At 33.4% G+C, this 21,155-nt stretch overlaps 2 long non-coding RNA genes across 2 annotated transcripts in view; one reads left to right on the top strand and one right to left on the bottom strand.

The window, feature by feature from the left end:
• LOC126742941 (uncharacterized) overlaps positions 1-20,987 on the bottom strand; it is a 35,548-nt gene extending 14,561 nt beyond the window's left edge. Inside the window, exon 1 of the long non-coding RNA XR_007662738.1 lies at positions 20,848-20,987. This is a non-coding gene — a long non-coding RNA (uncharacterized LOC126742941). The remainder of the gene's footprint in view (positions 1-20,847) is intronic.
• LOC126742940 (uncharacterized) lies at positions 8,964-12,637 on the top strand. The gene is made up of 3 exons (XR_007662737.1): positions 8,964-10,613; positions 10,667-10,753; positions 10,807-12,637. It is a non-coding gene; the product is annotated as an uncharacterized LOC126742940 (long non-coding RNA).
• Positions 20,988-21,155: the final 168 nt, after the last annotated feature.

The following is a 21,155-nucleotide window of genomic DNA, read 5'->3' as shown; positions in this document are numbered from 1 at the left end:
ACGAAAGAGAGGTATTTTTGGTATGAAAAAAATTTTTTTTTACAAAAATCTCGAACACGTCGATTTTATTTTCGAGGGGGACAACTTTTCCTTACCAAGGCACCCTCATACCAGTAACCCTCTTCGAGGGGGTGGGATCACCCCTAAAATCTTAAATAGAAAGAGGGGTCGTGTGATACCTTATTTTAAAGGTCTTTTAATTCTGAATATAACTGCCAAATTTGAAGTGGCTAAAATTTTTTATCCGGATATGACAGCTTGTCAAAATTGTAGAAACAGCGAAAATGAAAAAGGTATTTTGAACTCTGTTTTGGATAATATTTTTAAAAGAATAATGAAGTCCTAATTTCAAAGGGGTCACTTATTAATTAAGAGGCCACCCTAATACCTGGAACCCTTTACGAGGGGTTGAAAGCACCCCTTAAATCTTAAATAGAAAAAGGGGTCGTGTCATTCCTTATTTTGAAGGCCTTTTTACTCTGAATTTAAATTGTGACTTCTGAGTGACTGATGGATATCTTGTGGATATAAAAATAGCAAAAAATATCTTTACTGCCAGTAAAAGTGGAGAGATAAGAAATACCTACCCTTTTCCTTTTGTGTCTTTTAAATAAAACAAGTTTATTTAAATTACGTCAATTTATTAAATATTCAAATTGTGCCCCGCCTACTTCCATGCAGGAATACAGGTTTTGCTCAAAACGATGTCTGACGTTTTGTAGAACTTCAGGTGTTCACTGACACTCATTTATAATTCTCTGGCGTTAGTCTTCTAGGGTGTCTGGTTGGGTAGCGTAAACTTTTGTTTTTAAATGCCCCCATAAAAAAAAATCTAATGGGGTTAAATCGGGTGACCTAGATGGCCATTCCATAAAAGGTCCTCTCCTTCCAATCCAACGATCAGGAAATATCTCATCAAGATATTGCCTCACACCAGCAGCATAATGTGGAGGCGCTCCGTCTTGTTGAAAAACGACTTGATCATCATCAGAATGATTTCCGCCTTCCATTATTTCTACTATTCTTGGATATACGGCATTTTCCAAGAGATCTCGGTACATTTCTCCATTCAAATTTCCGGGCAGAAAAAACGGACCAACAATGGAGCCGCCCAAGATTCCCGCCCAAACATTTAACTTCTCAGGGAACTGGGTATGAACTTCACGAAACTGGCCCGGATTTGCATTTGACCAGTAGCGGCAGTTATGACGATTTACGTTGCCATTAAGAAAAAAAGTACATTCATCTGAAAAGCAAATGTTGTAAATAAGACGCGGATTAACAGTTATCATATCACTAAGCGATTCACAAAATTGCACTCGTCTGTCAAAATCGTCCTCATTCAGTTCTTGCACCAGATGAATTTTGTAAGCATGGAATGTATTATGCTTAAGTATCCTATGAACACTACTTTTGCTTACTCCTGTACTCGTCGCCAATTTTCTGACACTTATTCCTGGCTCGGCATGAAGTTGACCTAGGACAGTTATTTGCATTGCTTCATTGACAACAACAGCATTTTGAACCTCACGCTTTTTATTTCCTCAATTTAGCAACTATTTCTAGAACGTATTTTCTGTTGACTCGTTTTTCTGGATGAAGGTCATTAAATTGTTGTACCGTTCTATTGGCACAATTGTTATGCCGAAAGAAAAACTCTATCATCTCAACCCTCTCTGCAGTAGAATAAACCATTGCTAACAGTGTTTCAACACGTAAAAGACTGGGTAATAATTTAAAACTATTTAAATAAATGCTGCTTTATGAAAAAAGTACCAATAGTTTTCTTCTCAAAAAAGGAAACGATATTTTTAAAAAACTTTTATTCAGATTGACAGCAAGTACTACCAACAAATGAGCTGCATATAATTGGTTTCACCCATATTTATAAGATATTAATATACTGACTATGCACATACGGGAATTAACAGTAAGCAATATTATACAAGGAATATACGTTATACAGGGTATATAACTCCTCCCATGCTAGACGAAAGCATATCTTAAAGGGTATGTTTTTGTAAAATAGGGTACAGTAAAAATACTTAAAGGTCTAAACATAAAACGTAAAATAAAACATTAATCTTAAAATCTAAAAATAGGGTAAAACAAACCAATATAAAAATATAAAAGGATATAAAGTATAAACTAAGTATAACTAGACCAGAACACTTTCAAAAATAGTGTCTTTTGGGGTACTAGTTTTCTCGATAGGTCTTAATTTACGCACTGAACGAAACTTTTTCACTGTTAGATATAAAATAACTAGTACAATGAGAATGTAAATGAAAATAGTCCATACACTAGTCCTAGTTAAGGAAATGGGTGACGTAATGTCTTCAAGGCTTCTTAGTTCTTCTTGGATTTCATCGGTGGCTTTAAGATTTACTAGTTTCAAATCAATAGAAGGTGGATTGAATACAGGCGGCTTTTCTTGTACATCTTTAGTCTAGTTGAAGGTAGGAAGACTAACTTTCTCGTAGACTAATTCTGTTGGCTCGTATGATTCAAAATCCATTGACTTTATTTGAACCATGCAGTTTTGCGGGATTTCCATCAAGTAGGAACCTTGGAGGAGTTGGCTTGACTCGGAGTTGCCACATTTGACTTGGGCGACTGTGCTCGTAGGGGTGGTAATTGCCCAATTACCGTTAACGATTTGTACGGCATGTACATCGTGCAGGTGAATCGCAAATGGATGGCAGGTGGTAGTGGTTGACCTTAGGGTAATGAGCTCAACGGCACATGGCGGGTGGTCCTCAATAACTCTGCTATGGGTGTTCTGGCATAGAAATTGGTTATCTTGGACTTCTGGACATTTCTCGTCTTGGTAGAAATAACTCGTGCTGCTCAGCGCAAGATATTGTTTAAATGGTAAATTGACAAGAAAAGACTCATTACTTGGCACTGGTAACGCTAATAACTTATAGTATTGAAATGTAATTTCACTAACCAGTGGAAGCTCAAGAATGAAAGTTATTTTAAAGTCTTTAGCGAGGCTTTTGACTTGGATTAGTTTTTCTAAGGTCAATATATTTTCTACGTTATCACTAAGGGGTAGTTTATCATTTTCATTAAGGTGTTTATTTAATTCCTTAATTTTAAGTAGCAATTCATCTGGATTAATAATCGAATTAAACAAGATGTTTGTTTTTGAAAATGTCAAGGCAACTTCGATTTTATTTAAGGTGTTGTAAATTGATTGGTAGATTGATGTGATTTGACTAGTTATGATGAATATTCTTAAATATTCATGCAGTTGAACATTATGAATATCGTGTCGCTTAATTGATTCCTCTATTTGAAGGATCCTAGATTTTAGTATATATTCGTTATGAGTAATGTTAGCGATGATATGCTTAAAATTCTCAATATTTTTGTCTAGGAGCGAAATACGGTTAATCGCATCAACTTTTAGTTTATTTTTATTTGATTGTAATAATCTTATACTTTGATATATGTTCTCAGCATCAGTTTGGTCTAAGTTTCCAGTGATACTTTTAATAAAAGAACCCAAGGGGTTAAACAAACCTCTTTTCCGTCTATTATTAGGAGAAACATAAGAAAATATTTGATTTATTAAAATATCAATATTTCTTTCCATAGCATGAAGGGGTGTTAATGAATTAAAGTACTCGGCGTGATAAGTAGTACTGTTTTTTAAGTTAAATGATAGGGTTTTAGTGTGGTTTTTAAGAGATAGGAATTCATTGATTATTGGTTGTAAATCTATAGTTTGTACAAATGACCAATGATTTGTAACTAACTGTGCCGTTCCTAATTTGAAAGGCAACATTCCCGGATTTCCGTTTAAGTCGTGGAACTTGACGTTGATTGTTCCGTAGACGGTCCAGGTCCATCTGGAAGAAGAGAGACTGATTTAGTCTCATTGACATGGATTATTTCCTTCTTGTTATTTCTAGGGTTTTCTATCTCTAATTTGCTATTTTCTAAAATTTGAGTAACTTTAAAGGGGCCTAAGTACCTATCTTTGATTTTACCAGATCTTTTATCTGATTTCTTATAGATTATAGAACCTATTTTGGGGACTTTTGTAGTTTTCGATTGATTAACTCTATCGATAATTCGTTGTTTGAGAGCGGTAGATTCTTTTGCGATTTCGTCGTATAAAATCTGCGTTTTATTTTTATGATTATGTATATATTCTGTATATACATGCGATGCTATTAAATTCGTAGGGTCTCTGTTATCGGTATGACCGTGAACTAGCTCAAAAGGGGTGAAGTTAGTACTCGAATGGATTGTACTATTATAAGCTATAATCGCGTAAGGCATTAGTTTTACAACATCGGCGTTAGGATCAGCTTGACGTAATAAACGAATATGTTCGATTAGCGTGGAGTGTAAGCGCTCAATAGGTGAATTAGATTCGTGATGACTAGGGGTTGTAAAGTGAATTCCGATGTTATGGGCTTTAAGAAGTTCTTTAACAACTTCGTTCTTAAATTCAGATCCATTGTCTGATACTATAAGTTTCGGTACACCTAGAAAAGAGAAAATTTTAACAAGTTGTTCGTGGCAGGATATTGCGTTTCCATTGTATGGAAGAGCTTGTGCGAATTTAGAAAATTTATCTATAAAGGTGAGAAACTTAGTATTCCCTATGATAAATGTATCTACATGGGCAATTTCAAAGGGTTTACTTGGTGTTTCAGTTAAGACTAATGGTTGATCTGGGGGTTTTCGATTATATTTTGCTCTTTGGCAATATACACATCGATTGATATAGTTGATGACGTCTTTCTTTTGTGATTTCCAATAGTAATTGGCTTTTAAAAATTTAAGTGTTTCGTCGATTCCTCTGTGATTGGTCTTTCCTTCGTGCCTATATTTAATAATGAGGGTTCTTTCGTCTTCTTTTACATTGTTAACCAACTTAGTGCATTCTATTAACCTAAAGTTTCGGAAATGGTTTACTAAGGCTTGGTGGAAATATTTTCTTAACTCTTTAGAGTAGAAATATATATAGGAAGGAGAGTGATTTAAATGTTCTTTTAAGAAATTAACAATCTGTGTCATATTTGTTGGAAGAGTTGCATGTACAATTTTATTCCCATCAAATATTTCATGGTCAATTTTAATGTAAGTTGGATAGGGCGATTGTTTAACAATAAATTGATTTAATTTATTATTAATAATCTCATCCAATAAGGTCATTGTCGTGTAATTCTGGTCCGAATTTGTCGTGTGTACGGTGTGTATCGTTTCGTCATTCGCAATTAAATTATCTTGGGTATCAGGTTGCAATAGTGGGTCATTGTTTTGTTGTTGTGTTAGGTCAGTATTTATGGGATTTGGTGGACGAATTTGAATGTTAGACAAAATCTTGATTTTGGGTGATTTTAGCTTTTCTAAATTAGTTATAGTATTCTGTACTAATTCAGGGTCCAGTGAGTTTGGGTCAAATTGATTTATGTTGTCGAAGAATTGTGCAATGTCAAAGCCTATGTCGCCTGGGCTATTTATTATAGACTCAGTTTCAATTGCGTTTACCTGTATGCGAGAGAGTGCATCCGCGTTTATGTTTAAGAGTCCTTTTTTATAAATTATGTCGAAATTGTATTCGTCTAGTTTACATTTCCAACGCATTAATTTACTGTTAGGCTCTCTGAGATTTGCTAACCAAACTAAAGGTCTATGGTCTGTATATATGGTAAACTTTTGACCGTATAAATAAGGTCGAAAATATTTACAAGCCCATACTATACCTAGGAGTTCTTTCTCGATGGTACTGTAGCGTTGTTCGGTTCGTTTAAAGCATTTATTAACAGCTCTTTTAGATGGTTAAACGAGTTTATGAAGTTTGGCGAATGTTTTACTTTTGCATTTTTCTTTAGACAGGCGGTCAGGGGTTTACAGATTTTCGCGAAGTCTTTAATAAAGCGTCTATAGTATCCGGCTAGACCTAAAAATGACTTAATGTCTTTTGATGTTTTGGGCAAGGGGAAATTTTTGACTGCGTTTATTTTGTCGGGGTTAGGTTTAATTCCGTCACTAGTAATTTGATGTCCAAGGTATGCAACTTCTTTGCGCAAAAATTCGCTTTTGTCTAATTGAATTTTGAAGTTGGCAAGTCTTAGTCTTTCAAAAACAGATTTTAATCTGTCGATATGCTCTTGTAGGGATGTAGAAAAAATGATGATATCATCAAGATATACAAGGCATATTTCGTTCTGGAATCCGCGAAGGACGTTATTCATTACGCGTTGAAAGGTCGAGGGTGCGTTTTTTAAACCGAAGGGCATTCGTTTAAATTCGTAATGTCCTGTGTCTGTTGAAAAGGCGGTTTTTTGGATGTCGCTTGGATCCATCTCAATTTGGTGGAATCCGTTGGCAAGGTCTAAAGTCGTGAAGTATTGTGATTTTCCGAGTTTGTCTAAAATGTCGGATATGTTAGGTAACGGGAATTTTTCGTCGATAGTCTTTTCGTTAAGTCGTCTATAGTCGATGACTATACGCCATTTACGTTTGCCGGACGCATCCATTTTTTTTGGGACTATCCAAATTGGACTACTCCATGGGGAGAAGGATTCTTGAATAATTCCGTTTTTTAACATTTTAGAAATTTGGGAGTTGACTTCAGCTTTATGTACATGGGGGTATCTGTAAGTTTTGGTGAAAATAGGAGAATCTTCTTTTAAGTTAATTGTGTGTTTGATTTGGTTGGTGAATGTCAAGGGAGTATTTTCACAGTAGAAAATATCTCTGTACTCGTGACATAAGGTTCTAATGGCTTTTTACTCTTCAGAGTTACAATGGCTAAGCCTTAAGTTTTTTAAGTTTTGTTTTTGTAAATTATCCATATGCTCGGTTAATTCACAATCAGTTTCCATTTTTTCAATAAAATGAAAATATGGTTCATCTAAGATTTCAACTTCTACGCGTTTTAACAATGTTAATTTAATGTCATTCTCCGAAGAATTTGTAACAGTAGTAAATGCATAAGAATCAGTTATGCTTACTAAGGCTTGAGGCATTTCGGCCGGGCCAAAATTCTTGTAATTAATAATGCCTACTCCAGTAGTGTAATTCACTGGAATTTTTACACGTTGAGATGTTCTCGCGGGAATTATTAATTTGCACGGTGGACAGTCTGTTAACTCGAGTTCTGGTGAACTGGGTTTTGGGAAATATAAAGGTAAAGTTACATTCTGAGATTGTAATGTAGAGTCTTTTAAGTTTATGTTAGCTTTTATTTGTGTGAGAAAATCTATACCTAATAATCCGTCAAATCTCGAGAAAAAGTCAAAAAGATAAAATTTATGCTTTTCGTTTGAGTTAAATGAGGCGAATATAGGTATGTTTATGGTTTCATTATGGTTGGATGTTGCGTGGGCTGTTTTTACAGAAAATGGTTCATAAGCTATATAGTCAGGGTAAATTTTATAAGCTAATGCGGGGTTAATGAAGCTTTTACCGCTACCAGTATCTATAAGAAATTTTGCATTAATTTCCGGTAGATATATAATGGGTAAGTCGGTACTAGGGTGTGTATTTAGGGGAATTACGTCATGTCGTTGGGATTTTGAACCTCTTGAAAATTTCCGTCTGAGGGGAAATTATTTATGGGGTTGTAACTATCATCGTACAATAGAGATTCTTCGGGTCCGTTCAAAGATTGATCATAATAATAATTATCATAATTACTATTTCCTTGCGGGTAATAGTCGACTTCATCATAACCTTGATCGGGGTCGTAGTTATTAGATTGACTAGAACTTGAAGGGTATTGAACTGATTATTATTAGGATTTTCTAGCATAATTTGAGGTTGCTTAAATTGTGGTTCGTGTGATTGGTTACGAACATTGGGATGAACATCTTCAATTTGATGTTCAGATTTCTGTTGGGTTTGAATAGGGTGAGCATGAATAACGGTGTTGCCGGACGATGTGTCCATCGGCTCAACTCTTTGGGTGTAAGGCCTGACAACTGAGGATGTTGCAGGGCGTTTATTGTTTTGGTTAAAGTTATTATTATAACTGCGGTTAAAATTAGGATTATGATTTGTATAGTATTGGGGTTGAGGCGGCCTTACTGGATAACCAGGATGAAATGGCTTGGATTGTTGATTTCCAAAAACATTTTGGTTTTGTGTAAATCTATTATGTCTAAATGGATTTGGTGTAGCAAAATAGCGATGATGGTTATTAAATTGGTGTTGTCTAAATGTGTTTTGATTGGTGTTGTGATGTTGTGGATTTTGTCGTTGTTGTGGAAATGTTTGATGTTGTTGAGAGGGTTTATACTCAGAATTTCTTTTTGAATAACTCATGAAGTTTTCTTCTTCTTGAGCTAAGCACATAGCTTCTTCGAGTGTTTTGGGGTCTTTTAGGCGTACTACTAGTTGCATATGGTAGTTAAGACCATTAATGAAAGTTTTTAAAACTAAGTTAGAATACTCTTTAATTTTAAGAACTTTAAGGTTGTTTTCGTCATTACTAACGTTAATTTTCGCGAATAGTAAGCTACGTATATCCTGGAGCCTTATACCAAACTGTTGGGGTGACTCTTCTTTTCGTGGTTTACAAGAAATAATATCTTGGACTATACAATCTATCGATCGTTGGTCTGCAAACGTATTAATTATGGATTGTTTAACATGTTCCCATGTAGTTAATTCTACTCGGGATGCTACCAAATCAGTAGCTCTACCAGTCAATTTTGTTAGAATGGTATCGAATAAGCAAGAATTAATAGTTGCATTAACATTTGTTGTGTCTTGATGGTTTTTAATAAAATTTTCACAGGCGGAAATAAAGCGGTTAATTTGCCTGGGGTTACCATCGAATGGGGGGATGTTATCGGCTTGGAACCTAATTAACGCATAATTTGGTTCTGGCATTTTGCTATTTTAATGGTAACACAAAAATAAAATAAGTAACGTAAAGACGTTCAAATACGACAAAGAAATAAAATTGAATTCTACAAATAAATCAAATAATAAATCGATCAAATAAAATAAATCAAGTAAATTTTTCAATACTATAAAATATCAAATCTTCCTTGTCAAAATAACAAATAAACAAAAATCAATGTACTTACGACAGCAATAGAATTATCTTCATTCCAATAGGACGAGCGATGCTTGTCTCTTCCCTGGAGGTTAGTTATGAGGGTCGGACGATGTCTGTTCTTCACCTCGCACCAATAGGACAGTTTCTTCCCTGGTCGTGAGCCCTTTGCCAATGCACTACCGAATCTCGAATTTTGTTTTTGGGTATACACCATTAATCGTTGAAACGAAAGCGAATTGTAAATTTTCGCGATGAAACTTTTTAATCAACCCGCTTGGTGTATCCTACCGACTGCGCCAGTTTTCTTCTCAAAAAAGGAAACGATTTTTAAAAAACTTTTATTCAGATTGACAGCAAGTACTACCAACAAATGAGCTGCATATAATTGGTTTCACCCATATTTATAAGATATTAATATACTGACTATGCAATTACGGGAATTAACAGTAAGCAATATTATACAAGGAATATACGTTATACAGGGTATATAACTCAATGATATTTAGCAAGCTAAATAAATTCTTCAGATACTTGTGTTTGCATTTTATTTGGTATTTTGTTTTTATTTATGATATGCTGATAAGGTGTTATAACAATAATATTAACAATACTAATAAATTTTTAATCATATTTTAATGATCCAATAAAAAAAATTGTAAGAAAGGGTTTCAGGCATAAAGGTTTATTTAAAGCATTTTTTCCAGAATTTTATTTGGCTTTCATATCCAGAAGAAATCCATCAGTTACTCAGAAGTCACCATTTAAATTTAAAGTGAAAACGCTTTCAACATAAGGTATAACACGATCCCTCTTTCTGTTTAAGATTTAAGGGGTGCTTTCAACCCCTCGTAAAGGATTCCAGGTATTAGGTGGCCTGTTAATTAATAAGTGACCCCTTCGAAAATAGGATTTCCTTGTTCTTTTAAAAATATTATCCAAAAAAGAGTCCATAATACCTTTTTCATTTTCGCTGTTTCCGCAATTTTGACAAGCTGTTTTATCCAGAGAAATAATTTTAGCCACTTAAAATTTGGCAGTTATATTCAGAATTAAAAGACCTTTAAAATAAGGTATCATACGACCCCTCTTTCCATTTAGGATTTTAGGGGTGATTCCACCCCCTCGAAGGGGGTTGCTGGTATGAGGGTGCCTTGGTAAGGAAAAGTTGTCCCCCTCAAAAATAAAATCGACGTGTCCGAGATTTTTGAAAAAAATTTTTTTTTTCAAAAATCAAATATAAAAGGAAAACCACAATACCTAGAAAAATGGGTCCCCAATCTACAGAAGAAGAATTATTTCACCTAGCTGAAAGACGATTTCCAGCGACAAAAGATCAACTTTTAGATAGTTTTAATAAAAAAGTTCAAAAGACCAAATTCATTTAGCAATTGTAGGCCAGGAAGACATTGGTATGAAGCCTTTCTGAAGCGACATCCTTGTATATCGCAAAGAACTTCGCAAATATGTAAATAATAAACGCTCATCGCCTTCAGAACTAACAGACGAAACTAATGTATATATAAATATTCAAAAGATGTAAATATTTTAAGTGAGTCTGGGAAAGTTACATCGCAAGGTAAATAAAATAAAACTGTTGCTCGTGTAGCTTTATATTTATTTCATCTTTAGGTACTATGAGCATACAAAACCAAGAAGAGCAAGAAGAAAACGCAAGAGATGTAATTCTAAATGAATGAGTCAACCTCCTAACTCAAGGTAATGTTTACTAAAACTTATATTCATCAATCACATAAATGGTTTATTTTAAGATGCAAATCATGAGACGAATCAGGAAAATTCAGAAAGCGATACCTCTTCATTAGATTCAAATGAATCTAATGAACATATGATTCAGAATTCTTTGTCTTTTACAACATTTATAAAAGAAATTTTTTTCGGAAATTTCGGAAGATGCTGATGAAGTTTGAATACGCCTTTGCGAAATGGAATCCTAGAAATCGATAAATCAAAATTCGATCTAAAAATTCGACCAGTTGAGGAGAATGAAGGATCATTAGTAAATATGAAACAAATGGGCCAGAAGGAACAGTCATCAATGCCAGAACTTCGAACACCAACAGAAAAAAATATTGAAGAAAATTCTGCTTCAAGTTGTGCGTCAACAAAAACTGGGGAAATAAATGCGGACGACCTTCAATTCCAAGTCCATTTAAATCTGCACTTTTTTGGCCTCGACCTTCCAAACCCACAATAGTTGTAAAAATGTAAAAATTCCGACAGTGGCTGGAATTCCAACAAGAAAGAAGCAATTAAAGCAAAAGAACTTGAAGAAAAGGAAGAGAGAAATCGAATAGAAAATCCCAAAATAAATAAAAATAAAGAAAAAGAAAAAGCTGCAAAAAGGCAAAATAGGGCTCAGCTTGCAGAAAAGGAAAATAAACTTCAGGAGAAAGAAAACTGGTTTTGTAAAATTTGCGAAGAAGGTTCTCGGCAAAGTATGTTACAATGCATGACCACGAGAATGTGCAGGGGCATCAAAAAAACAAACAAAATTTTACTGTACAACGTGTTTAACCTAAAAAATAAATGTGTATTTGAAGTAAAGCAAATCGATTTTTCTTTAATATAGGTACAGTGCCGAAAACTCATTCAATATAATGACGAATACTGGGACTTGGTCTAGTTAGTGGGTGACGATTACTGAAATGTAATTTTTATTTTTATTAATAATTATTTGAAATGTAACTTACAGAATTTGAAAAAAATTTAATACATATAATCAATCACTGGTGAGATGGCGCTGATAGCAAAACCTGATGCAAAGATACCTGCAAAGCACTGGCCGTGAATTTTTTACTAAATTTATCAGTTTGTAGTAATAAATATAAGGGTTCTACCTGTTCTGATAAACTAAAGTGTTTAATTACAGAAATATTAAACGAGAAGCTTAGCGATAATTTTCAAAACACTATCTCTCGAATGGTCGTTGCAACTGTTCGAGATATGTTTAATGATAAATTTAAAGAAATGATGGAAAATATTTCTGCCCTTAATGATGAAGTCTAAAAAATAAAAGAAGAAAACAATCAGGAACAGTTTTCTTGCAATAAATACGTCCGAATATTTCGACTTTACTAATACTTTACCGGAAAAATGAATTTTTGCTCCGTCCGACATTGCGTCTGACATCACATTGCTCCATCCAACATGAAAAATACCCACCGAGTTTTTGCCAAAAATCGATCGCGAGAGGATCAGCCGCCAGCAGTACTAGTCTCATCCCGCGATATTAACAAACCGCTGCAAATCTTAAAACAGCGAAAATGTTTAAAAAACCCGGGGGTTCTAGTGAAAGAAGAATTAACTAAGGCAAGACAAGACTATCACTTTTAAGTGCGGCAATTTCTAAGTTTGGGGATAAAAGTGCATAGTGTCATTTTGTGGTCAATTTTTTCTCATTTTGTAATGTTAGCAAATAAAGTTTTTCTTCTTTTTTCTGTTACTACAAACTACTATTATTTTTTATTTACTACTATTTTTTTTTATTTATTACTATTTTTGTATTTACCTAAATAAACATAAATTTAATGTTTTATATAAATGCTTTAATTAAAATAACTACAATTGTGAAAAATATAAATTCGGCTAGAGATTCTTTATTATTTTTCTAGATTATTTTTTTATCCTAGAAGGCTTTCTTTTGTTTTAATAATATATATTCCATCCTCTCCTTGTCTTACCACGCCATTATAACTGTTATGTTATAATTTGTTGATTTTATGTTGTGTGCTCATGTTAATGTCAGATCACTTCTTAATAACTTTGATATTCTTAAGAATCATGTGGCGAGCCAGGACTACGGTGTTGTTAGCATAACGGAGAGCTGGTTGTTTCAGGGCATTGACGATCAGGCTACTTTTATTGAAAACTACAGCTTTGTAAGTCAAGATCGACACACTAGAGCTGGTGGGGTTGGTTTATATATCCACAACACATTAAATTACTCAATTATATATCGCGAGTGTGTAGATGCAATCGAGCATTTATGGGTTAAAGTAAAGATTGAGAATGAAACAATTATAGTTGAAGTTATTTATATATAATACAAAAACAGCCCAAAAATTTATTTGGGTACGGCCCCGTAATCCTCAAAATCAGTGGGATAGAGATACACAATCACTTGCACCGCCTAAAGTAGGAATCGCCAGAACGCAGGTGTTTTATCTTTGTTTAATAGACTGGCTAAAAAGAGGTAAGAAGTCTGTGAGTGCTGGAAGTGTTTAAAATATTTTCTAAGATGCTTGGATTTTAGTCAATTGTTGCGCGGTCAATTTGTTGTTATTATTTTCTAGTGATAATATTTTCTTTCTAAAAATGGACATTTTCGAAAGAAAAATAAAAAATAGTGTAAAACATGGGGTTTTACGTATATTTAAAATGATTTCATAGATAAAATATATAAAATTTTGCCATTTAAACATGTATATCATGCGACAATAAATACGACATAGGCGCACGGACTAATTAGTGCGGCATCTGCTGCATCGACACATCAAAGATTCTAATAGATTTCTGAACTGGACTTTATCTCGCTTGCCCTGTCTATCATCTTGCGTAAATTTTATGTTTGTTTTGTTCTCTAGAGTCTCTAAAATATCAGCTCGATTTGTTAAAAATATTTTTAGATCCTCTAATGTAGACGTATTACGCTTACCGTATTTTGATCAAGTTTGGACGTTACCATATAAATTAATAATGGATCCCAATCTTTAATTACTCTAGTGAACTAAGAGGCTTTGATACATCATCTATTATTTTTCTAATTTTGACTGAGGATTCCCTTTGAATGCTTTCTAGTGTAAACAAAATTTTATTATGGTTATGAATTAGTAATTTAAAAATATTGAATCGATTGTTTAAGGTTTCCCTTAGGTTGTTTAAGGCAAAAAATGTATTTAAAATATTTTTTGCAATTGACGTAATTTCAAAATATGTCGTATCAAATGATGCACGCTTTACATATTGTTCATCTAAATGGGATAATGGAACATTTGCCTCAATTTCGTCTTGAAGTGTTATATATTCTTGATAGACAATTTCTATTCGCGATAACCTCTCTTGAATTTGAATAATTTCTGTACCACTTAAAACTTGCCCTTGCTGAACGCTTGCTTGATAAATTTTACAAATAAGATTTAGAGAATCCTTAAGCGATCCCCTTTTTCTAGTGAATTTTTCTACCTCTAATTTTTATTTGTAAAATAGAAAAAGTTATTAGAATCGTAACATAAACTTATATGTTATTGTGCGAATATCGTGAACCCTTACATACTTAATGGATATAGTGCTTGCTGGCAACGAAAATAAGCCGGTTTCTTGGAAGGGAAATTATTGGATGCACTGGTTTACCTTTATCTTGTTGATGCGGCTCGTTAGGACCATGATTATTATTGGATTGATGAACTGTATGCTTGTACTTGTTGGCCAGATAAATCACTTGACTCTTGTACATAAACAAATAATTTTATTAAAATTGACAAATTAAAAGAAATTATTGTTCTGACTTGTGCACGCGGAAAGTCGTTATTTTGGTCGGGTTGCTACTTTCTTTCTTGGACGCTCGGCTTGAGCGAGCTGTTAAGTGGCCCACTCATCATACAACAGAGTCTGCAGACCATGTCGCATCAAACCAAATTGACAGTAATTTAATCATGTGTGGCCGCAACAACCAGATCTTTGACTGCCGCTGTACAACGCCGTCGCATTGGTGGTGTTTTAGATCGTGTATGGCCACGACCGACTTGTTGGTACGGTTGTTGTGTAAGTTGTTGTTGGTAACTTGTTGTGTAAATGGAGGTTATAGATCACCAAAATGTCGATTTATTCAGAGACGTTTTTACGGGAATTTTTTGAATTATATAGAGAACAAGAATGTCTGTGGAAAATAGGAAGTGAAACCTATCATAACCGAAAAGCCCGAAGAAGGTGTAAGTCTAAACAGTAAGTAAAAATGCAAATGAGGATATAGTGAAAAAGAAACTCAACAATTTTTGAACATCATTTCAGTCAAGTCAAACGTGTGGTAATTTGATTTATTTATCATTTTTAAATGATTAACATGAACCTCGAGAAGCTACTTCTAATGTGTCTGATGAGAAAGATGGGAGGGAAGAAGAGAGATATGTAAGTAAATAAAAAAATATTATAAAAAAAGTAAGTAATACATATATGGACATTAAGTATTTTTATTTTACATTTTGGCGAAAAACGAAATAATTTTTTTTTTCTAAATAATAATATTAATAATTAACCTGGCATTAAAGATATAATTCTTAATTACATTTTAAGAGCTATTAAAATAGGTTAAAAACATTTCTCTTATCTTTTTTGCAACTTGTGATGAATTCCTAGCGGTAGAACTAATTTGCAGATCAATTAAATCATGTGGAGGAACCCGCAGCCCTTGCGTAAGTGTTCCAACCTCTTGGTCTTCATTGTCCAAGTGGTGCTGAGGCGTGTATCCTTTCGGGCCTTTTCAACGCAAAAAGTTATGCAGAAGGCAGCATGTCACTATCTTTTCAATTGCTTCTCGATTAACACTAATATCTGTATGAAATTTGCGAAATCTAGCTGCCAAAATTCCGAAAACATTTCCAATGAGACGACGTGCTCGTGTTCAACTCCCGGATTGTTTTCGGCTCTCGGTTGTAACTCTCGCAACTCCCGAGTTCTACTCAACTCCTGGAAGTTGCAACTTTCACAACCCCGAACTCCCTTCAACTCCCGGACTTTCGTCGACTTCCGGAAGTTGTAACTTTCGGACTATCCTCAACTTTCGGAAGCTACTGCAACTCCCCTACTTCAACTTCCGGTTGCTTCCTGTCACTCCTGGTTATCCCACTAATCCTATCCTTGATCTTCCCGACACACACTTGTATACATGTCTATACACTTTTCACCCCCTCTACTTTTCTCCCGGCACTACGTCACTCGGCCCCAAAATACGCGCGAGACTTTGCCCCTCTATTTGAATTTCAAGAGCGCTCCGCCACACGTCCGTCTTCCGGATTCATGCGTCACTCGTCTGGATACAGTCGTAACTCTTCCAATAAATTAACCGGACTCAGTAAACTCCGTTTTATAAGCCATTCTTTACACCAATATTTTCGTTTCCTTTTCATTGTTTTTTATCTTTAATTATGCAAGGATGCAATTTTAATTATGCAACACACGCTAAATAATGTTTTCATCCGTTTGATCTGCCATTGTTAAAAGCGTAGAATATACTGAGGCCAGTGTTGTCAACTCTTATTTTCTAGGTCATTCGTGTCACCGATGCCTATTGTTTGGGAGTAGGATTCGTTGGTTCTGATCTTTTTAACAATATCATTTGGCAGCAAGAAATCTTTACAGCAAATACCATTTTACGAATAGTAGTCCATTACGATGGACTACTATGGCGAGAATTGAATTAAGTAAGGGAAGTTTCATGCGATTTCTAAGCTTATTTTTAATAATGTTCATTTCGGTGAATTGCCGTTCTGTTTCGGCATTCGAATGCGGCAACGATAAAAACCCTAAAGCTACCAGAGCCAGTTCTTTAAATACGACAATATTTTGAGAATCCTTGTACCAAAAATTGTGCGTATTGTCAATACTTTTCCATGGAAGTAAATGGAGTTTTTTCCATTGATTGTCGATCTATTTCTTCATTATTTTTATTTATTAATTTTAATAAGTCTATTATAGACTTATTAAAATTCTGTCTTATTATGATTTAAACAATTTTGAACCAAAAATAATGAAATTTTTTTAAAAACTTCTATATTTTCAGGGACTCGACTTTTGATTTCGGTAATTAAGCTTACAACGAACCTTATACATCGATCGCGTAGGCCGTCTTCGTCGTTAAAACCTTTTGCTACTATAGTTTTTAATTGATTTTCAAAGAGGTATCCGAGGTAACATCTTTTAACATCGTTTGGTGTAACAACTTTGTTAACTAATGAGGTCAGTAAATTCATCAGATCATCTAATAACTTAGTTGGATCGGCATTGTTTGCCTCAAAAGCTTTATTAACTCTATTAACATCAATTAATATTGGTTTTAAAAAACAAATATAAGCATAATTGAAGTCATATGAGTACATTTGATGTAACAAATCCGCAGTATAACATTTATCTTTACTTAATTTAGTTTGAAAGTGAGTTTTCAACTCTAACCACTGAGTATTTATGCGACTAATGGCTGGCTCAATGGACAACCATCTAGTTGCACAAGCTTGCACTATCTTAAGAGTTTTTATAAAAGGTAAAAACACAAAATCTACAGCATCACAAATACATTTAATAAAATGACAAAGGTTACATGTTTCGCTCGACTAGAGCATCATCAGACCTAAATAATAATTAAAATGATGTAACCCGAAAAAAGGAAAATTCAACAAAAACATACACATATAAATAAACAAAGCTTACAATAAAGTGGCACTATCTATGTACAAAGAACTCAACTAAACAATCAAATCACCTTATACATTTCAGAAATCTAACCATCATTTGAGAGTCTAGAACGGTTTAAGGTTATTAAAAACTAGGTGGCCATCAAATTCAAATCTTTCATTAACACAGGACAGATCTGGGCTTTTAAAAGCATTAGTAAAGCTTTTAAAAGCCCAGATCTCCAACATGTCTAGTTTTTTACTTTTATTGCACTGATGAAGTATTTTTATATTTTGACTGTCAGGAAAATTATGTTTGGAGTCGAGGAGGTGATTTGCAAAAGCCGATCTGGTGACTGTGATATCGGTATTTTAAAATTTAATATGTTGGGCCTTGTGTTCCCTAATCCTAGTAGAAATATTCCTACCAGACTGGCTGACGTACACTGCAGGGCACTCTTTACACCTAATCTCATAAACTCCCGGAGAAGATAGTGGGGGTAGTTTTAATTAGATGTCTTTTTAACGTATTATTGGTTTTAAAAGCTGGGGTCAAAGGGAGAAAAAAAGCGGGATAGTTGTGACGGAATTGGTCCAAAATAACTAAACGACCTAAAAGTTTTAATATAGTTTGTTTGTTGTCTGATAAAATTAAATGATAATTTATACTTGTTGATTATACTTGATAATTCACATACTAAATATACAAAATATATTTTATATATAAACCTATATAAAGAGGGAAAAAGTTACTGACTGCTAATTGTTTAATGGCAAGGAATTCTTTTTTAAAAGCTTCACGAGAAAGTGGGATGTTAAAAAGTCTGTAAAACAAAGAATGGAAAGCAGCAAATTTATGTGAGGACGGTGATATTAAATTATATTGTATAATATTATCTGTTGTTGCTTATTTACAAAATATTTCAAAGGATATCTTATTTCTTTTCTTCTTAAGTAATAAATCTAAGAATGGTAAGGTGTTGTTCTGTTCCCGTTAGATTGTGAACTCAATTTTAGAGTGAAGAGAGTTGACATAATTATGGAAATTTGTAAGCTCTACCTGACTTCCATTCCAAATCAAATGAAAATATTAAACTAAACGTAAGTAGAGCACTAAATACACTAATCAACTTAAATTACAAAATACGAATAAAGTACTACTAAGAGAATAATTAACGTATTTACATTTTCATAATACTATAATATGCTTTTTTTTTCAGTAAGCGAAAAAAAGCTGGAAAGTTTTATAATGTGGGGTAGGCGCTTACAACTGAAATTCAGTTCTTAATTAGAGCTGTTCAGAATAAAGAGGCAGATAATAAAGGGGAAAATTCTCTGAACTGTAAAATTGCGACTTACAATATTTTTTCTAGTTTATGTTCACAATTATCCTTACAGTATTGTTTGTCCGTATACATGTGCCTTAAAAATCACATTATATCTTCAAAAAGCAAGTCTCCATCGATCGGTTACCTAGAAACTTTACAATGCTCAAATGTATCATTTGCCTGATTTTCTAGTTTCTATCTGTCTGGCCTCTTTTTCCAAGAAATACAAGATCTCATAATTTTTTTCACCAGCTCTTTAGTAGAATCAGATAACTCATACACCAATTATACTCCATAACTCCATAATTCACACCATATATTAACCCATTTAAATCATAGATTTGCTAGCAGAAGCTTATATTGCATAGAAAATATGTAGGGTCTCAAACTTGTTATCACCATAAGATGAGACCTACAACTTACTTTGCTAGGAGGATATTTGGCATACTTTTTTCAAATAAAATGGTTGATTCTAGGTCTTTCTCAAAATGGCCGTTCTACCAACGATTAATAAATAAAACGGTAGTGACCAAAAAAGGTGTTATATTTGCGATCATGTCACGCATACGATGTTTTTGAGGCATGTGATATCGTTGACCAAAATACATTTAGATACAATCCAAAAAAAGATTTATCTACGTTTTACAAATTTAATATTGACATGACTAATCAAAGCAGTACCTAAACATTATCATTCTACAGATTTTTATTGAAGCAGTTAATTTGGGCTTCTCATTAATCTTATTAAATAGTCTTAACTTACTTTGAAAGTAGTATTACATTATCTTCATCATCAATCGTTAATATATATCATGATATGTAAAAATTAATGATGTATTGACGGAGTGCATAATTATTACATTTTCCAGTTAGTAAAGTATATATTTACCTAGGTTGTCTTTTCCTTCTTTCAATGTGAAATTCTGGATCATATCGAGATCCGAACAGTTTTAAATTATCTTCTAGAAAAGTCTCTAAAAACAGTAATAATAATAATAATAATAAAATTGTTTATTAGCAATATGGTAGGCTTCTGTCTAATATATGCACCCCCATTTTTTTACCTTTAAGCTTTTGCTCCAATGCATTGCTGCTTAAACGTAAATCCAATGCGAGCGCAATTAAAATATATAAAATGAGAGATCGAAAAACTAATTTAATCATCTTGACTCCTAGCTCATGCAATATTAAAAATCAGTGTGGTTTAATATTTAAATTATTTATTGCTAAATTAATTTATTCTTATCACTAACATAAGTTCTAATATAAACATTTTTCACAATAAAATTTTTACTACGTGCTTCGGCAATATTTTATTTTTAAATATAATATTTTTTAGCTTTGTTGAAAAACAGTTTGTTCCAATTAAAACTTGAAAGAAGCATACAAATGAGTTAAAATGTCAACTTTGGTAACATCTCTATAAAACCATACTTTTACACCTACTTACCCCATGCACAGGGGGCTACCGCCCCATGTGCATATTTTATGATTATATAAATAAACAAATACTTACCTATAATGAGACACGACAGAAAATTATGATAATCGTACTAATACAGTAGCCACTCCCAATAAATAATATTTGTTGACGTAAATGACATTTTGAGAGTCTTTTTTATTTATGAATAAATCCTATTTACATATTTGATATTCCTGATTTGCGTGTGGAAATTTGTGTTTATCACCTAAAGAAGTGATATAAATCCTTCCAAGTTACAGAATTTTATTACTTAAGGCTTTAAATTTAAATTAATAGCATATATAATGGTCAACGTGATGCCTAGTCGCAAATAGAGTGTAGTTAAGCCGGGTGTAATTGTGAATCATACGTAAGTAGAAAATCCTTTATAATTTTTAAAATTTTGCATTTTTTTTACTTCATCCTCACTTTTTTATCAATAAAATGTTCAAACTCAACATTCTATGTAATAATTAAAAAAAAAATCGTTTTTTAGACGTCCCTTTAACTATAACGGACCCAGTTTTTCATTAAAATGAACTGAATTTAATTTTATTAAAGACTGAAGATTGACAATACAAAAACATAATAGTAATAAATAAAATCAGATTTTCTTACCAGAAACCTGGAATTGCTTGCTGCAAATCAATTAAAACATTAGTCCCAACATTGAAAGAGAACTTTTTAGAAAAAAAGTAATGAATTTAAAATAACATCCTTAAAACAAATAGCAAACTCAATCCACGCTTGCATTCTTTGAAATGAAAAACAAACTCAATCTCAAATGGTATGAGAATGACAAATAATGTTCAATCAGTCAATGTCAACAATGTCTGTCAGCTCCCTGTCAATTTTACCAAGCAAGATGGCCGACATACGATTTCGATTTTTACCATACTTCATACATGTGGACGAAGGCGGGCGTG

The sequence above is a fragment of the Anthonomus grandis genome, chromosome 12 (genome assembly GCF_022605725.1).
Source record: "Anthonomus grandis grandis chromosome 12, icAntGran1.3, whole genome shotgun sequence".
NCBI lineage: Eukaryota > Metazoa > Arthropoda > Insecta > Coleoptera > Curculionidae > Anthonomus > Anthonomus grandis.
This window is presented reverse-complemented; position numbering and strand designations above follow the sequence as displayed.